Source organism: Sciurus carolinensis, chromosome 13, assembly GCF_902686445.1.
Source record: "Sciurus carolinensis chromosome 13, mSciCar1.2, whole genome shotgun sequence".
NCBI classification, from domain to species: domain Eukaryota; kingdom Metazoa; phylum Chordata; class Mammalia; order Rodentia; family Sciuridae; genus Sciurus; species Sciurus carolinensis.
Window position 1 is genome coordinate 22,311,899 of NC_062225.1, and position 17,688 is coordinate 22,329,586.

Consider the following 17,688-nt stretch of genomic DNA (forward strand, 5'->3'; position numbering starts at 1 on the left):
TACGCTCCAAGTGGACAAGGATCCTTCGCGCTCTCTTCTGTATTTCCGATGTCCAGAACTACCGTGGAATATGTGAAGGTCTCAATGAACATTCATGAAGATTCATTGGAATGAGGGACTAAATGAAGGTGCATTGAGGTCTCAACTATAGATAATGAAAGTATCAGCCCGAATTTATCAAGCAGATTTAAATGCAAGGCTCGGTGCTAAAGGCTTTATTTTACTATCTCATTTAAAATCCTCAGTACAATCTCAGGGGGTGGGTACTCTATGCATGGGACAGATGAAAAGACTGAGGATTACGAAGGCTACATGACTTGACCAGGCTTTTCAGCTGGTACATGATGGAGTCAGGATTTAAATCTAGACCCTTCTGATGCCGGAGCCCGTGAGTATAACCAGAGAGCAGCGCTGTCTCTCAAGGGCACCGCTGAGCTTCAGCAATGAGATCGTGGCCTCCGGGGAGGTTCCCAGGACTGTTCTCAGAAAATCCACTTCAAAGAACAGCTAGGGGAAGCCTGGAGCAGTGTTGTACTCCTAATCCCAGCTACTTGGGAGGCTAAGGCAGGAGGATTTCAAGTTCAATACCAGCCTGGTCAACATAGTAAGACCCCATCTGAAAACAAACAAACAAAAAAAACCAAAAACAAATAAAAAACAACAAAACAAAAAACAGGGAGACTTTTGGAGGGCTGAACCCCAACCATAACCGGTATTAAAGAACACAAAGAAAAAACAAACCCCTGAACCCCAAATAGCATTATTTCCCTTCCTGATATTCTCTCCTGCTGGCCCTGCCTGGGGATGGGAACAGACAGCTGGGAACCTTGGGAACTGGGGAAGGAGTTGGGAGTGTGGCAGGGACGCTGTCATTACTCATTAAATTGATCTCTAAGTCCAACTGGATGCATTTCTGGAATATTTCTTGAATCCAGCTCCTCCGCTCTGTACCCACCCGCAGGCCGCAGTTGAGGAGCTGAGCAGTGGGCGAGCTCGCTCTTCCTGCTCTCATCTGGAATCCCGCCCAGCCAGCCAGGGCTTCCTTCAGAGGCTCCTCTCCGCCTGGAAAGCTCTGTTGTTCCGGCTGGCCTGCCATTCCCAAGCTTCCTCCAGCCTCCTTCTCCAGCCTCCTTCTCCAGCCTCAACTCCTACCTACCCCGGAGAGCCCTCTGCTCCGGTCATATCCACATCATGCTCTTTACAGCCAACACGTTTTTAATAAATTCTCTGTCTTTGGCATGAAATGCCTTCCTTCCCTTTCAAGGAATTCTTCAAACACGTCAAATGGGGGGAAGGCGCAGGTCTGGGCCCAGGTCCGAACCCTGGTGGGCTCTCGCGCGCGGCTCTCTCTCAAGGGAAGCGCTGCTGCCTCGCAGGCTCATTTGCCTCTCTTCCCCTCACGGTTGACCTCTTAGGGGCTCTTAATCATAGTTGTATTTTAAATATCTATCTTGCTTGATGAGAAGTTGGTCTTTAGCCAATATCTGTTGAGTGAGTGAATGAAGGAAAGGAGTCTGTGGTTCCAGTTATATGCCAAGGAGAAGGGAGGTCTCAGGTCATTGAGAAAGATGTGCATCTAAACTGTCCCCGGTGGACAGTGACCCGCTCTCGTATCCTTCTTAGGTGAAGGAAAATAAACCAGGAAGGGGCAGTTAGGGTGAGACACTGTGTTTTCTCTGCTGAAAGCTGCGTAGATATGAGGAGAGTCCCTTGTGGCAAGGACTCCCCAGCCTGGGAAACCTCAGGAACTCGCCTGTACACAGGTGAGGTCATCTGGCTGTGCACCTGTAAAAATCAAAGGTGGGGTTAACCACAGCTTGCTCCTCCACCTCTTTGCCCAGCTCCGCCCCAGCGTGGTGCTGATGGGCTGTTCCCCAAACACTCGCCTGAGGGTGATAGATGGTGTCTGCTAAGGAAAAGCTCCAGAAACTAGACCTGACGTTGGCAATAAATGTCGAGCAGCAGTTCTCAAAACTTGACTTGCCACCACTTGGGGAGCTTCTGAAAGACAAGGATGGCTGGGCCTTCCTCAGAGATTTCTTCTTCTTTTTTGTAAAAAAAAAAAAAATTGGTACTTTATAATTATGCATATCAGTGGGATTCATTATGCCATATTCATATCTGCACATTATATACTTTTTATCAATTTCATTCTCCCGCATGAATTTTGATTGAACTAGTCTGGATGGGGACCGATGATGGTATTTTGTTGTTGTTGTTTGTTTGGTGCTGGGGATTAAAGCCAGGAGCACTTTACCACTAAGCTAAGTCCCCAACCCTCTATTTGTTGAGATAGGGTCTTACTAAGGTGTTTAGGGTCTCACTGAGTTGCTGAGGCTGACCTCAAACTTGCGATCCTCCTGCCTCAGACTCCTGAGTCGCTAGGATGGTGTGTGCCACCAAGCAGGTGGTTTTAAAAAAGTTCCCCAGGTGATTGTTACGTGTGTGTATGTGTAGCTGGGAATATAATCCAGGGCCTCAGCAAACCCTCTACCACTGGGCTACATCTTCAGCTTTTCCAGGTGATTCTGATGTGTAGTCAGGTCTAAAAACCCCTGTTCCTGTTAGATGTGTTCCTAGCTTGTTCAGAGGGGAAGGATGGTTTGCAGAAGGGCTGAAGTTTGGCTCCTCTAGAAGCTCTAGGCCCCACCAATGCCTGGAGGCCTGTTATAGTTTGGACCTTGAAGTTCTTCCAAAGGCCCGTATGTTGAAGGTTTAGTCCCCAGTCCATGGTTTGATTGGGAGGTGATGTAACCATTAAGAGGTGAGGCCAAGTGGAAGGAAATTAGGTCACTGGGGGGTGCCTTTGAAAGGGACGTTGTGACCTTGGCCTCTCTTCCTCTCTCTTTGATCCCAGCTGTCATGAGGTGAGCAGCTTCCTCCACCACGCCACCCTGCCATGATGTACTGCCTCACCAGAGGCCCGAAAGCAAGGGGACCAACCAGTCATGTACTGAAAATTTCAAAACTGAACCAAAATAAACATTTACCTTTTTAAAAGTTGATCATCTCAGACATTTTGTTACAGTAACGGAAAGATGACCAACACAGGCTTCCGGTCGAGGCTTTTACTCCAAGGCCTTTCTGTGAAGGCCAGATAGTGTATATATTAGTTTTAGTGGGTCATTTGCCTTCTGTCACACTTATTTAGCTCTGCTACTGGAGCTTGAAAATAGCCATAGATAATACTTGATCGAGCATGACTGTGTCCCAAAAATGTCAGTCATGGATACAGAAATTTGAATTCCATATGTCATGGAGTTTTTTGATTTTTTTCCCCCCAAGTCATTAAAAAATGTAAAAATTACTCCTAGAGCTTGTGCATTGTACAAAAAAAAATAAGATAAAGTGTTGGGCTGGATTTGGCTGCCAGCAAACCAGCTCTCACTCATAAGGAGTGCCAATCAAGATAGGAATGCTGTCATGTGCTGCACACCTGCAATCCCAGCATCTCAGGAGGCTGAGGCAAGGAGGATTGTAAGTTTGAGGCCAGCCTTAGCAACTGAGTGAGACCCTGTTTCAAAATAAAATGAAAAAGGGCTGGGGATGTAGTTCAGTGATAAAGCTGTGTGTTGGACAATCAGTATCATGCCAAAAAAAAAAAAAAAAAAAAAAAAAAAAAGAGGGGGGAAATGCCGTTATATGTTATCTTCATCCTGAACAGAAAGTGCTCAAGTACACATGGGCGAGTGATTGTTAGGTAAGCGTTGGGTTTTCAGCTCATTGAGGTGCGTAGTTTCTCAAAGACCTAAGGATACTGTAGCAAAAACTGTGATCAGATATTATACCTAGAGCCTCCTTAGGATGAGAATGTGAGAAAAACAGTGACTGAAAAGCAGTAAGAGAAATTTTACTAGAAGAGATCATTCTCTTTCCTAACTAGGTTTAGAAAATAGCAGTGATGTTCCCTCAAGAATAAAAGAATCTGTGGTATATATACACAATGGAATATTACTCAGCCATAAAGAATAATAACATTAATGCATTTGCAGATAAATGGATGGAATTGGAGAACATCATGCTAAGTGAAATAAGCCAATCCCAAAAAACCAAAGGCCAAATGTTTTCCCTGATAAGTGGATGATGATATATAATGGAGGTGACAGGGTGGGGATGAGAGAAGAATAGAGGAACTTTAGATTATGTAGAGGGACATGAGAGGGAGCAGGGTATAAAAAATGATGGAATGAGACAGACATCATTACCCTGTATACATGTATGATCACACAAATGGTATGAATCTACATTGTGTTCTATGGTTGTACCATAGAAGCAAAAAGATGTACCCCATTTGTGTACAATGAATCAAAATGCAGTCAGTAAAAATAAAAAAAAGATCAATTTAAAAAATAATAGTGAGGGGTCACTGGAAGGTGACTACTGAAAACTCCCCAAGCAAAAGAATGTTGTTTGAAGAGACACATTAAACACCCCATAAAGGCTGTGAACCAGAAAGGAAGCTAATGAAGGTCAAGTGAGTGTTTAGGTGGAGGTGTCCCAATTATTGTCATCCAAGCTTATTAAAATCTTTGAGCTGGAATGGCTTACCATGGATAGTTATATGTATATATTATTCATTACTTTGCATAAATGCAGAGATAGCTACTGATTTGCATAATTCCATGTAATTTTCTTACTCCTTTTTTTGATGCTGGGGATAGAACCCAGGACTTCAAGCATGTCAAGCAGGCGCTCTAACCCTGAGCTGCCTGTAGTTTCCTCCTGACACAGGGGAATCTTGGAAGAACAGGGTGCTAGCAAGACGCCGCTTCATCTGCAAAGAGAAGGTGGAGATGTGCCTGCTGACTCATCCTGGACAGCCTATTAGAAAGTTTCAGGTCTAGTCCCGTTTGAAGAAACTCGCTATCCACATGAAAAATCCGAGGTTTCTGAGAGTCTCTTCCCACATCTTCAACTTTTAAGACCTCTGCTGTGACATTAAGCAACTGTTTAGAGTTGAATAAGGCTTCCCCTTACATATTCTAATTTGGCTTCTTTCATTTGAGTCTTTCTAATTGCCTTTCTATTTAAATCGTCCACATTCACTTTTTCAATGCAAAGAAGTTTGATGGCCAAGAAACTTCTTAAATTCCATTCTCAAGGAATACTCCAGAAAGGGCAGCAGGGAATGTCAGGAAACCCCAGTGGGTGGGTTTTCACTGAGCCTGGATGGAGTGGGAAAAGTAAACTGCTATAGCAAGTGGCCTTGGGTTCTGGGCCAGGTGCCAGGACGACATGTCCTGTCCACTGGTGTTGGCCAGTGCGGGCTCTGGGCCATCTAGGATGATTCTAAACAGGTTGTCCTGAAGGCTGTGAAAAAGAAAGTCACCGTGCCAGTGGGGAGAGCCGCGAGAGGACATAGGGACCAGCGACAGCAGAGGAACTCAGTGGGTTTCTCCATGGTCAAGGGTAGGGAGACTCTTTTCTTGTTCTTTCTGATTTTTAAACATTTCCTAAGCTCCCAGGAAAAAATAACACCCAGTTAAATCTGTAAGTTGGTTTTTATGGGATCCAAACAAAATTTATAAAGTAATGGAGTCTTACCATGTCCCTGTCACTTTTCTGCGACATCACGTATGTCAACTCTCCACCACGTATGAGCTATGTGAACTTGGGCAAGTGCCTCCATCTTTTTTCTCAGGTTCTACATCTGAAATTGAAGGTAATGATAGTAACTCCCTTATAGAGTGAAAGTGAGGATTAAAAAATAGTGACTATCAGAATTCTACTAGCAAGAAAGCCATTGCTAGATGTGGCCCCTTGACCTTGGACCTAAAATCATGAGCCAAAATAAACCTCTTTTTAGTAAAGCTTAAAAAAAATTCTACCATTTATGAAATTCTTACCACATGTCCATTGTTATTTGAAGTTCTTTACATGAATAATTTCATTAAAAAATCTGTGTTCATGTGAGTAAACAAATATTTATTTGATAAAAGTAGAACTGTACCCTACTTTGTAATCTGCTTGCTTATTTAATAAACAACTGGAACATTTTGTCTATGGTATTAAATATTATCTCTGGCAATCTTTAATGACTTCATTAAAGATGCCATAATTTATTACGTGCTATAATTTATTCAACCGAGTCCCTCTTGATGGACATATAAGTAGTTCCCAGTTTTCTTCTGTTGTAAACATTTGGATGAATCATCTTGTAGGTAAAAATTTTACCACATTCATCATGATTTCCTTGAGATTCTAGTTGAAATTGCACTTTTTAGCAGAGAGTTATGTTTTTCAGAAAATTGCATCCATTCACACTTCTAGTAATTTAAAGTAGTGCCTCCTGGTCCTACTAATAAACATTTCTTCAGTTATTGGCGAGAGGGTGTCTTCTCCTGGGTTGTTCTCACCTGGCGTTTCTCTCTTCTTGGGCATCCTGTACGATTCTCTCAGGATAAATTCCTGGAAGTGAAATCGCGGAGTCAAAGGAAATACCTATTTTGTGGTTTTTATTATGGCGCCAAATTTCCCTTTAGGAAAGTTGCACCAAATCACACTTTAATTGTATTCACAATAACCAGGAACAGATGCCAGACATAACAGAGAGGCAGAGTCTTGGGGATTCCCTGCTGGGGAGACAAAAACCCTTTAGTTACTGGATCCTGGGAGCGGTCCAAAGAGCTGCAGGGGTCCAGCAGAGGACCAGGGCAACCTGGGGGAGGCCTGAGGGGGCTTAGGGCAGTAGCTCTTTTCTCGTCAGTATGGGGGTATTAAGTACTTTCACAGAGAGCGTGGGTTTACCAACAACATTAATGCATGTCAATCCTGGTCGTGGCTCTAAAATGCTTCTTTCATCACTTATGAGGTTGAATTTTTATCATTGACTATTTGCACATTTTTCCTCTGTGAGTTGCAAGTTCATTTGGTTTGTTCCTTTCTATTTTTCTCTTATCAACTGTAACAGAATTCTATATATTGGTTGCCATATAGACTAAAAATATTTTTTTCACCTTGTTATGTAACTTTCAACTCTTCCGAATAATTTGAGGGAATTGACATTTTTTCCAAAATGCATCTTTTCCCTCTCAGCAGCACCTCTAGTATGCTGTATTTCCTTGACTCTACATCATCAATTTCATGACAGATTTGTGAAAACCAAACCAAAATATTACATTCAAAATTCAATAATTCTTTTAAGCCACTTTTAGCCATTGATAATAATTGTGACACACTGGCTTCTGAACTCCCCAAGCTGAAGCAATCAGGAAATCTACTATCTAATGTACTTTAGAGTTTTGAGATAAAACAGATTTCAAGGCTGGTTAATTCAGTCTCTAAATCAAGTCATCAAAGTCTCAGATTGTGTTCATCTCTCTTCTCTTCAGTATAGGCTCTGGCAGGTAGACGGAGCAGTTCTGACTTTGCATGCAGATATGGCAATGTCTAGAGATCAAGAAGGGCCATTTCTCCACCTTTTCTTAGAAGGGAAGACCCCTCCTAGAAGCTCAATGGAAGAACGGAGTCACTACCAATCTCTTACATGGGATGGGGGCCACCATATTGTTTAAGGCTGAAAAGATTGTACCTCTGGGTGGTGTTGGTTGTCCTTCATAAATGCAAATCTTGGACTTTGAAGACTAAGAAGATAAATGTGAGGCACAACAAAGAATACAGACCTATTAGTGAATCGATTAACTGAAACTCTCAGTTTTGTTGAATTAGTATTATTGGGGATCAAAAATGTCCTTTGAAGGTCAGCTTGGAGTCAACTTTTGACACATGGATGTTCAGTTTCTCATGAGTAATTCTTCACAATGGGCATGAGTTGGTCACTCCAATCTCTCCTAGCTTTGCAGATTCTAGAATCTATTCTTGAGGATTATTTAACTGAACTGCTTTGTATGTGACTGGAACCCTTCTGTATAACAAAGTTTTCTGTTTTAGTGCTTCATCATAATGTAATCTTTTCCAAAGACATTTTAATTGGTAATTAGGGATACAGACTTAAGTTAAAAAAGTGAATATAAATATTCAACTGAAACAAGAGTCAGATGAGCAAATATATCTTGCATATACAATTTCTCACACACATGACTAGTAACAATAGCATTTTAATTCATTTCTTTGCCTGGTGGCTGGTTAAGTTTCTTTGGAGATGTGAGATATATCTCAATTTCCAAAGCATTAAAATGTAAAAAATCCTTCATTTTAGAATAGAGACAGTAGAATGGTGTTTTTTTTTTTTTTTGGTTGTTGTTGTTGTTGTCATTGGTACTGGGGATTGAACTTGGGGCACTTGACCCCTGAGCCACATCCCCAGCCCTATTTTGTATTTTATTAAGAGACAGGGTCTCACCGAGTTGCTTAGTGCCTTTGCTTTTGTGCTTTTGCTGAGGCTGGCTTTGAACTCGCAATCCTCCCGTCTCAGCCTCCTGAGCTGCTGGGATTACAGGCATGAGCCACCGAGCCCAGCAGAATGGTAGTTTTTATATTATGTTGGGTCATGAAATCAAGCTTATAACCCATCTGCATAGTAATTTACAGAAAGTACCAGAATGCAATTTAATAGGGTAAAATGTTAAGCCATGGACTTCATTAAAAGCAAGCAAACAAACAAAAAGTAAGATGGGGGGATAAGTCTAAATAGAAGCACATTTAAAAGTATCTGAGGGATTTGATGACATTGAGTTCAATGCAAGCTCTGGTTGATAGTAGCTGGGTGTTTTCAGACGATAACTTTTTCCCCCTGGGTATTCCCCTTTCCTTGCTCTACATCTAGGCAAGTATTTCAGAAAGCCTAGTCCTTTAGGAAAACTCAGTGAGGAGGAGCTGGAAGGGAGAAGCAGAATTCAGGCAGAGTCAGGAGACATTGGGATTCTTGCGCACACTCGAGAGGTTTCCAAACTGATAGGGAAGAAGAAAGGAGAGAGCAGTTGGAGTTGGCCCCGCCTCATAGAGGGGCAGATGGTCAGATCCCAGAGAATGACTGTGTGGGGACCAAGCATATGAGGCTTTTGGTGTCTGCAAAAAAATTCTTTGCTCTGGGTATGATGCAGTCCCAGCAAGGAGTCCCTAGGTCCAAAGAACCATGGAAACCTTTCAGAGAAAGCCTATGGGGACACATGGCTGATGCCTGATGGGTCCTTTTAACAAGCCCCCCCACCCCCCAAACTCCTGGCACTAACTGCATAAAATCCTGACACTCCTATATAACCCTGGGGTGAGGAAGGATAATCAAGCTAAATTTTTTTGCCATTCCATTGGGAGGTACCTAGATCCAGTTGCAAGTTCATTTCGTTTGTTCCAGAAACTAAGTTCAAAAAATAAAGAGAGGGTTGGATATTTCTTGCCTACTTGAGCAACCTACTACTGAGGCACCTGCGGCTTATAGTCTAAGGCTGAACATAGCAGAGCAGATGTGACGTAACCCACTCTCCTCTGCACTGGGATGCTGTATTTTGTACCTGGGGCCTGGATGTTAAGTGTGCAAACCAAAAGGACTGCTTTCATCCCCTGGGGATGTTCCAGGTTCCCTACCTCAGACATCTCCCCTAGTATGGGGACCGTGCACAAGGACATTTCCTGGACCTTCCTACCAGGGCCTGGGCCTGTCTTTGCATGAGGTTTGGTCTTCTCCTGTTGGTTCTGTGTGATAAGATGCTCTAGCAGCTTTTGCCAACTGGGGAACTTGGGAAGACTGTGCGTGGGGGGCCAATACAAGCTCTGCCTGATAGTAGCTGGGTGTTTTCAGATGTTGACTTTTTCCACTTGGGCCTTAAGAGAGAGCCCTCTCTTTACCTTTGAGCCCACTCTTTACCTCTCCTCAAGGTCACAAAAGGTAAGTGCCAAAGGAACTGGAGACGCAGGCCTTGGGGAAAAGGACCCAGAGGCAGATTCACTGGGCTTGAGAATCGGGCCTTCGCTCAAGGGAGGCTGATAACCTTACACAGTTGAGTTGAGTTCACCAAGAGATCAGTTAGAGCTTGGGACAAAAGCATTATTGAATACAGTGATTTGAGGGAGGTCAACTGAGTTTTATGTGCTTCTGAAAGTGGGAAAACCACTATTTCCTGCTGCCCAACAATCCTGCTACAAAGTTTGTTAAAAAGACCAGTCCTGAGAGAGAGGCTCACCTTCCCTCAGATAATCAGATGGATCCCATGAGCTTTGCATTCCTGTTTAGACTCTTGGGGTATCAACCAGAAAACTCTTCTTCTTCCCTTTTGTTTGTTTTGTTTTTTGGTACTAGGGATTGAACTCAGGGGCACTTAACCACTGAGCCACATTCCCATTCCTTTTAAAAAAATTTTTGAGACAGGGTCTCACTAAGTTGCTTAGGGCTTTGCGAAGTTGTTGAAGTAGTCTTTGAACTTGGGATCCTCCTGCCTCAGCCTCTCGAGTTCCTGGGATTACAGGCATGTGCCACCACACCTGGCAAAACTCCTTAAGGCAGCTCTGCCTATTCCCCAGTCTGACTCTCCCACTCCTCTCTGCCCCTGGTCCTCCTACCATGCCTTATGGAACTCCTGATCACCAGAAAAATTATGTCCTTAACCTCTTCCTTCAGTGGAACTGGACCTTGCTTAATGAAAACTTGGCCATCCCGTCTGCACATGTTCCTTTTGCTCTTTTCTTCAGGCAAATGACACAGAGCACAGACCCTGGGTAGATATCCTTCTGTTCCTCATGCCACTCCAGCCAGTATCTCCTTCCTTCTGCTAAAAAACCCTCAGCTTCTGTGACACATGGACCATCAGATTCTACTTGCAACTACTTCCTGCCTTCTTAAAGTCACCTCTGTATGTACCCTCAGTCATTCCCTCTTCTTTATTAAGATTTTTTTATCAGCTAGCTCACTATCTTTCTTTCTACCACTACACCTGTCAGCATCCTTAGTGACTTCAAGTCAACATAGTTAATTCATCCTAACTAACCCAGGCCTCTCAGCCCTGGACCTAAACTTCCTCACTGGCCCCATATCGGTCAACCTACGTCTCATTATTGAACTAACTGGACCCCTCCTAAAATTGTCTTCAGCACTCTAGTCTCTGGCTACCATCACTGCCACCACCACTACCACTTGTCTTTCCAGATCATTTACCCAGTTATTCTAAGTGTTTTTCAACTCTGTTGCAATCTCCAAAACATTGACTTGTCTCTTACACCATCTATTCTCCTCAGGACTAAAATGACTTTTTACTTATTGAACATACACTCCAACGTCCATCATTGTAGTCACTTCCCTTGCAAATACAACTTCCTTGTACTTCAGCGACTCCCTTTTACTCTACGAGTAATGCTGCAACCCTGGATAAGCTCTTTTCTCTAACAACTCTGCTACTAAGCAGAAAAGCCCCACAGTCATGCCAACTGCCCTTGTTCTACATATATGACCCTGATCCTCAAGAGATCTCCTCGAGCTTCCTGTCCAGAAGTACTGCAACAGTTTTCTTTTAAATTCATTCACCAGACTGCCAAGAGGACTTTTGCATACATCGCTGTCTCCATAAGCTACACATACCCTCTTTCTTAATATTCTCAAATGGCCATCTTGTCTCTTATTTTCATTGAGTCTTCCCACGTCACATTGACTAGGCGATATGCATCTGTTTCTATATACTCTGCTTTTGCTTCCAGTACAGGAGAGGAATTATTTCCTCCTCCTGTCTAAGGTCAATGTCACATACACTCTAGATCATATCCCCTGTGGCCTACCATAATTGTTCCATCTCCTCTGTCATTAAAATGTTACCCTCTCTATAGGATTACTCATATTAGCAAATATGTGTACCAGAAAATCTTCCTTTTTTTTTTTTTGCTGTGCTGGGGATTGAACCCAGGACCTTGTGCTTGACAGGCAAGCACTCTACCAACTGAGCCATATCCCCAGTCCGAAAATCTTCCATATTAAATGAAACCTTCCATAATCTTCAAGCCTCCTCGCTTTTGTCCCCTTTCTACTCACCTTTTTAATGCAATGTCTCAAAGATTTGTTTTTACCACTTCTGCTTTCTCATTTCACATTTTCACTCTAGTTCACTCTAACCAGACTTTCATTGAAAGGCCTCCTCTCAAGGTCACCAGTGATTTCCACCTTGCCGAATCCTAAATTTAATTTTAAGTTTCATTTGTCTTATCTTCCTGGTGTCTTAGTCAGCCATTCTCCTCTTCTTGAAACAGTTCCTGTTCTTGGCAATACCCTCTTCTGGCTTTCCTCCTTCCTTGCTGGAAGCTCTTTCTCTGTCTCCTTTGCTGGTCCCCCTCTTTTAAAATTCTAGATTTTGGAAAGCCTGGGATTCAGTTCTTGATCTGTTTTTCCATTTACTCCCAGGGTGACCTCACTATCCTCAGGGTCTTAAATACCATCTTTTGTTGACAACTTCCAAATTTATACTTTCATCCTAACCTCTGTCCTGAACAACAGACTCATGTATATAATTATCTACTCAACAGCTGAAGGCATCTCAAACTTAACATCTAAAACTGCTTCCCCAGCCCATTCATTCCTTGGTAATTCCCAGATTGAGAAATGGCTACGTCATCCACACAGTTGCTCATGCCAGTTAACCATCCTGCTGCCTTTCCTTTTCTCATACTTTACATTCAAACCATTGGCAAGTTTTGCTGACTGTCACTTTACAATATTTACCCTCGACTGACCACTTCTCACCACTTCCACCACTAACACCACAATTCTTTGCTAGACAATGCAAGAGCCTCCCTACTGGCCTCTTTCTAATATTCTTGCTCCTCTGTGGCCAATTCTCCACATATTAACTAAGAAATTCCTTTTCAAAATGCAAAATCCACTTTAAAATGTATGTTCTTCCCATGGTCACAACTCTCCAGTGTTTTCCCATCATATTTGGAATAATATCCAATATCCTTGCCACTTATCAGTGGCCCTACTTTGTCCTAACCCACCCCATCTCCTTCCTCTCTAGGCATGCTAACCAATTGATCTTACTTTCTTCAAACCCACATTTGTTCCTGCCTTAGGGTCTTTGCAAATGCTGTTTTTTCTCTGTGGAATATACTTCCTCCATGTCACCTCAGGTCTCCCTTCCTCGTTTCACTTCATTCAGGTCTTAAGGGTTTATTACCAGGGAGAACTTCCCTGACCATTCTATTTAAGATAACCATCCACCCCGATGGCTCTCTATCCTTGTATCCTGCTTTAAGTTTTGTTCTAGAATATACAACTTAGTAGCAAAAACCCTAATAATCTGATTTTAAAATGGGCTAAAGGCTTAAATTACACATTTCTCCCAAAAAGACATAGAAAGAGCCAATAAGTTTATGAAAAGATGTTTAGTGTCACCGATCATGAGAGAAACACAAATCAAAGTCACATGAGTGATTTCCTCTTATCTATGAGGATGGTTATTATTAAAAAAAGCAGCAAAAGATAACAAATGGAGAAATTGAAACTCTCGTACACTGCTAGTGGGAAAGAAAAATGGTACAGCCATGATTCTGAACAGTAAGGACATTGATTCTGGCCTTATTGGATCTTTCATGAAGCTCTAAGTGCCCATTGTATCTACATCCTTCTTCTAAGGGAAGGATTTATTTTCGCTTCTAACTCCAGGAATTAATTTTTCCCCCAAGGTTATACTTAAGGTTGTGTGACCTCTGCCACTTAACAAGACCAAGGTTGGTGCCCAAGACAAAGCAGGCATGGATATAGAGGATGAATATAAGGAAGTCATTGCACATCAGGTAAGTGAGTTGGGCTCTTTAGGAAGCAGAAGCCAAGATGCAACAGATGCATCAGGGGAAACAGGTATAGCTGGGAAGACCCATTGGTCTATGAGACTCTTTTGACACTAGTGAAAGGAGAATGGGAAAGAGGAGTTTTGCAGGAAGACCCTCCAGTTTCAGGGCATGTCTGAGAAAATCTCAGCAGGGTCGATAGGGGGTCTTCATACAAGGTTGTCTGCCAAAGGAGTCCTTGGTCAGTCAAAAATGGCCTAGCTCTAATTCTCTTGCTGTGCTCAGTTACTGACTGGGAGTACCCCGCAGATAACGTGACTTGTGAATGCTGCAGAAGATCCCCAAGGTGCAGCAACTGGAGACTGTCCACTGACTACATCCTCGTAGGAGGGAGGTCTATGAGCGGTAGGTTGCTCAAATAGAGGACTCTAGTTGTCTGATGACAGATTGACCCAAGCATATTTGCTCTTTCTTGGGAAGAATGTAGGTCTGCTTTTGAGGGTAGGCAGCTAGGTTACAGGGTCTCAGGGAATACTTATTTGAAGACAACTGGCCCTTAATTCCGTTCCCCATGGGTGACCCTGCAATCCAGGCATGGAGTCCTGTTGGAGAAGTCCGGCCTCCCCCTTCTGCTTGTGGCCTTACACTACACTGTCATCACCTAGGGTCCTTGGATCCACGTCTCTCTGGATCAGGAAGAACCTCCCTGAAACTCTGTTTAATGTAAGGAAGAACTTATTAACAGTCAGAGCCACCCAACATATGCTGAACTCTCAAGAAGTTGTATTGTTCTCTCACAGTGCTTGCTTGTGGCATGAGTTCCTGGAAATTTGGTTGGCAATTTGGCGTAGGCCAATTTTTTTCTCAAAGAGTGTATCATCTGCATCAGATTAGCTGTGTGTGGGAGGCAGGGGTGAGGACGGGGAGGCAGATCTCTGGACCTTACTGAGTACTTCAAATCAGCATGTCTCGGGGAAACACCCAGTTAGCAGCAAACTTCTGTTGAAGTCTGACTGGATAAAACAATCTATAAAGTCCATTACCACTCTAAGTGTCCACGATTCAACTTCTAATGTTTTTGTTAACTGGGTCTGGCTGGAAACTCTTGGGAAAGCTAATTAACCTTTTGGTCCTCAGTTTTGTCACTTCAAAACAGAAATTAAAGTACAGCCTCCCCTACTTCTGGAGGCCTCTGCCTCTATTTTCTACCTTGTCTCTCTTTATTTGAAGCTTTGCTGGTATCTGGGTCTAAGTAAGCATGTTAAAAAAACCTGTTGCAATGAAAGGAAATAGTAAGTGCTCAATAAATTTTTGTTGATTGATAGCTTGGTTTAGGGTTAGTCAAAAGAGAACATTGAAAACAGAAGGAAAGCCACATCTTAGAATCCAGGAGCTTCCAGACCTTGGCTCACTTCAGAGCCCAACATGAAAGCCGTTATTTAAGTTGTGCTTCTGAAGTGGGCTGCAGGGAGGAGCCAGCGACTTACATCACAGGACTGCTATGGGCCTATAAATGCTCTGCTAGTGATGTTTGTTGCCTGAAAGAGGTTTTCCCTGTGTGGCTTAATCAGAGGACATGGACCAGCAGCAGGGCTCACAGAGCTGTCCTGTGCAGGCACAGAGACTCTCTGTCAGGCTGCCCTTCAGAGGAACCACAGGGGTGGCTTCCATGCCCTCTGTAGGGAGGAGGATGGATAAGGAGGAGGCAGCCCATGGGGTTTGTCCAGATTCCAGAAGTAGCAGGCAAGATAAGCAAAACCCACTGTCGTGTCTTGGGATGCAGAAGCTCCTGGATGGTGGCTTTGGCTGCAGTGTCTCCGTCTTAGTTTTTAAGAGAACACTTAATCAGTAGGTAAAGAATGTTGTATGTTGCTGGGAAACTGAGAGATGCCCCTGCTTGCGTGGGACCTGATGGATCCCACTGGCGGAAGCAGCTGCTGCTCAGGTCAGACTGCTTGGGTGGAAGCCTGGGCTCTCATCTGGCCCTCTGCTCTTCTTTTCTGCAAAGTCTGCCGTGGGAATATCCGAACGAGCTGTTTCTGTGATGATCATCCCTGGTTTATGGACTTGTGAGGAGCCCAGTGAAGTGACTCAGCCCTGCATCTCTTGGGTTAGCCTTGGTCGAACAGCCTCGTCCAGCTTCAGGAATTCTCCATTGCCTCCCTGGCTTGGTCCCTTTCCTTGTTCTTTCCTGAGTCTCAAGTCCATGGAGATAAACCACTGGGATTCACTGCGGAGCTGAGGACTGGATCACATCCCAAGTATTTTTATCCAAACACTTTTTTCTCTCTCTCCCTAAGGAAAGAGAATTTGCAAAAATAAAGGACTTACTACATGTGAAATGCGTAGGATAGGTGATTTCCCAAAGGCGACCCATTGGGAACAGGAACAACAGTCTAAGACTTCTATTTATGTTTATGTTCCAATCCAAGAAATAAGGGATTGCTTACATGTATTGAATGGAAACTGACACCCTCACGCAGGGTACCTGAGGTGTCCCGAGGGCAGAATGGGGGTTTCAACCATGTGGAACACTAACAGAGGCGCCCTCAGGCTTTGGTTTGTTAATTTTTAGCATTTTGAAACTGCAATAAATTTAGTGGATTTATGGATTCTAAAATAATCCTCAAAAAGTGAATAAATGACTTAAAAGAGTCATGGATTGAAAATAATACTGAAACGTAATTGCAAGCAAACCCCCCAAAGTCGCAGATACTTCCAGGTCCAGAAGCTGCACCAGGCAGCCTGTTACAAAGAAAAACCAACAACAATTCAATCAGGTCTGAAGAGATGTTTGCAAAAAAGGGAGAAAGTTTATAAAAAAGACTATTCGAAATATCGATTTACCCCATACATTTTTGTGTTACTTGGGAATTGAACCCAGAGGGTTTATCCCTGGGCGACATCTCCAGCATCGCCCATCTTTTTTTTTTTTTTTTTTTTTTAATAAAAAAACTTTTTTGTACCAGGAATCGAACCCAGAGGTGCTCAACACTGAGCCATATCCCCAACCCTTTTTATTGTTTATTTTGAGACAGGGTCTTGCTAAGTTGCTTAGGGACTTGCTAAGTTGCTGAGGCTGGTTTTGAACTTGTGACCCTTCTGCCTCAGCTTCCTGAGCTGCTGGGATTATAGGCATTTGCCATTGCACTCTGTGTATTTTTTAATTTGGGGTTGGGGTCCTGCTAAATTGCTGAGGCTTGCCTCAAACTTTTGATCCTCCTGTCTCAGCATCCCAAGTTGCTATGATTACAGGCATTTGCCCACTGTCCCGGTTACCCCAACAATCTTTAAGGCGAACTTCCCTCTTTATGTTATGCAAAGAGACTAGCTAATGACTAAACATTTAGCAATATATTTAAAAACTAAGCTCCCAGATCAGGAAGACAGGCCTCCATAATTTTTCAACAATGTTTAAAGTCATGAAAACTCAATCCCGTTTGTTAGAAAATACCATTAAACTTAAGACATGCTTAAGTCTCTTTTGATGTTTCTTATGTAATAGCAAAAGAAGAAAAGTCATAGGTAGTTGGTTGGATACTTTCTGATGCTACAAAGTGTTTCCTGACTCTCTGGCTGCACAGACAGAAAACAGTGTGGCCAAAACTAAGATGTGTTCCTTTGTCAGAAAAAGAACAGTGAGTCGGCTGTAAGGAGGGACGTCATTATGTCATTAATGATATAAAGACTGATTCATTAAGTGGATATTCACCCAGTAAGAGTTTCAAAACAGGTAAAAGCAAATGTGATGGAACCCAAAGTAGAACCAGACGAATACATATTTATAGTTGGAAATAAACAGGAAATACCTAAAGAAATACACACGGTCAACAAACACCTGAAAAATGTCCAATATCTCTTGCAATTAGAGAAATACAAATTGAAACTACACTGAGATTCCATCTCACTCCAGGCAGAATGGCAATTATCAAGAATACAAGTAACAACAAATGTTGGTGAGGATGTGGGGAAAAGGTACACTCATACGTTGCTGGTGGGATTGCAAATGAGTGCAACCATTATGGA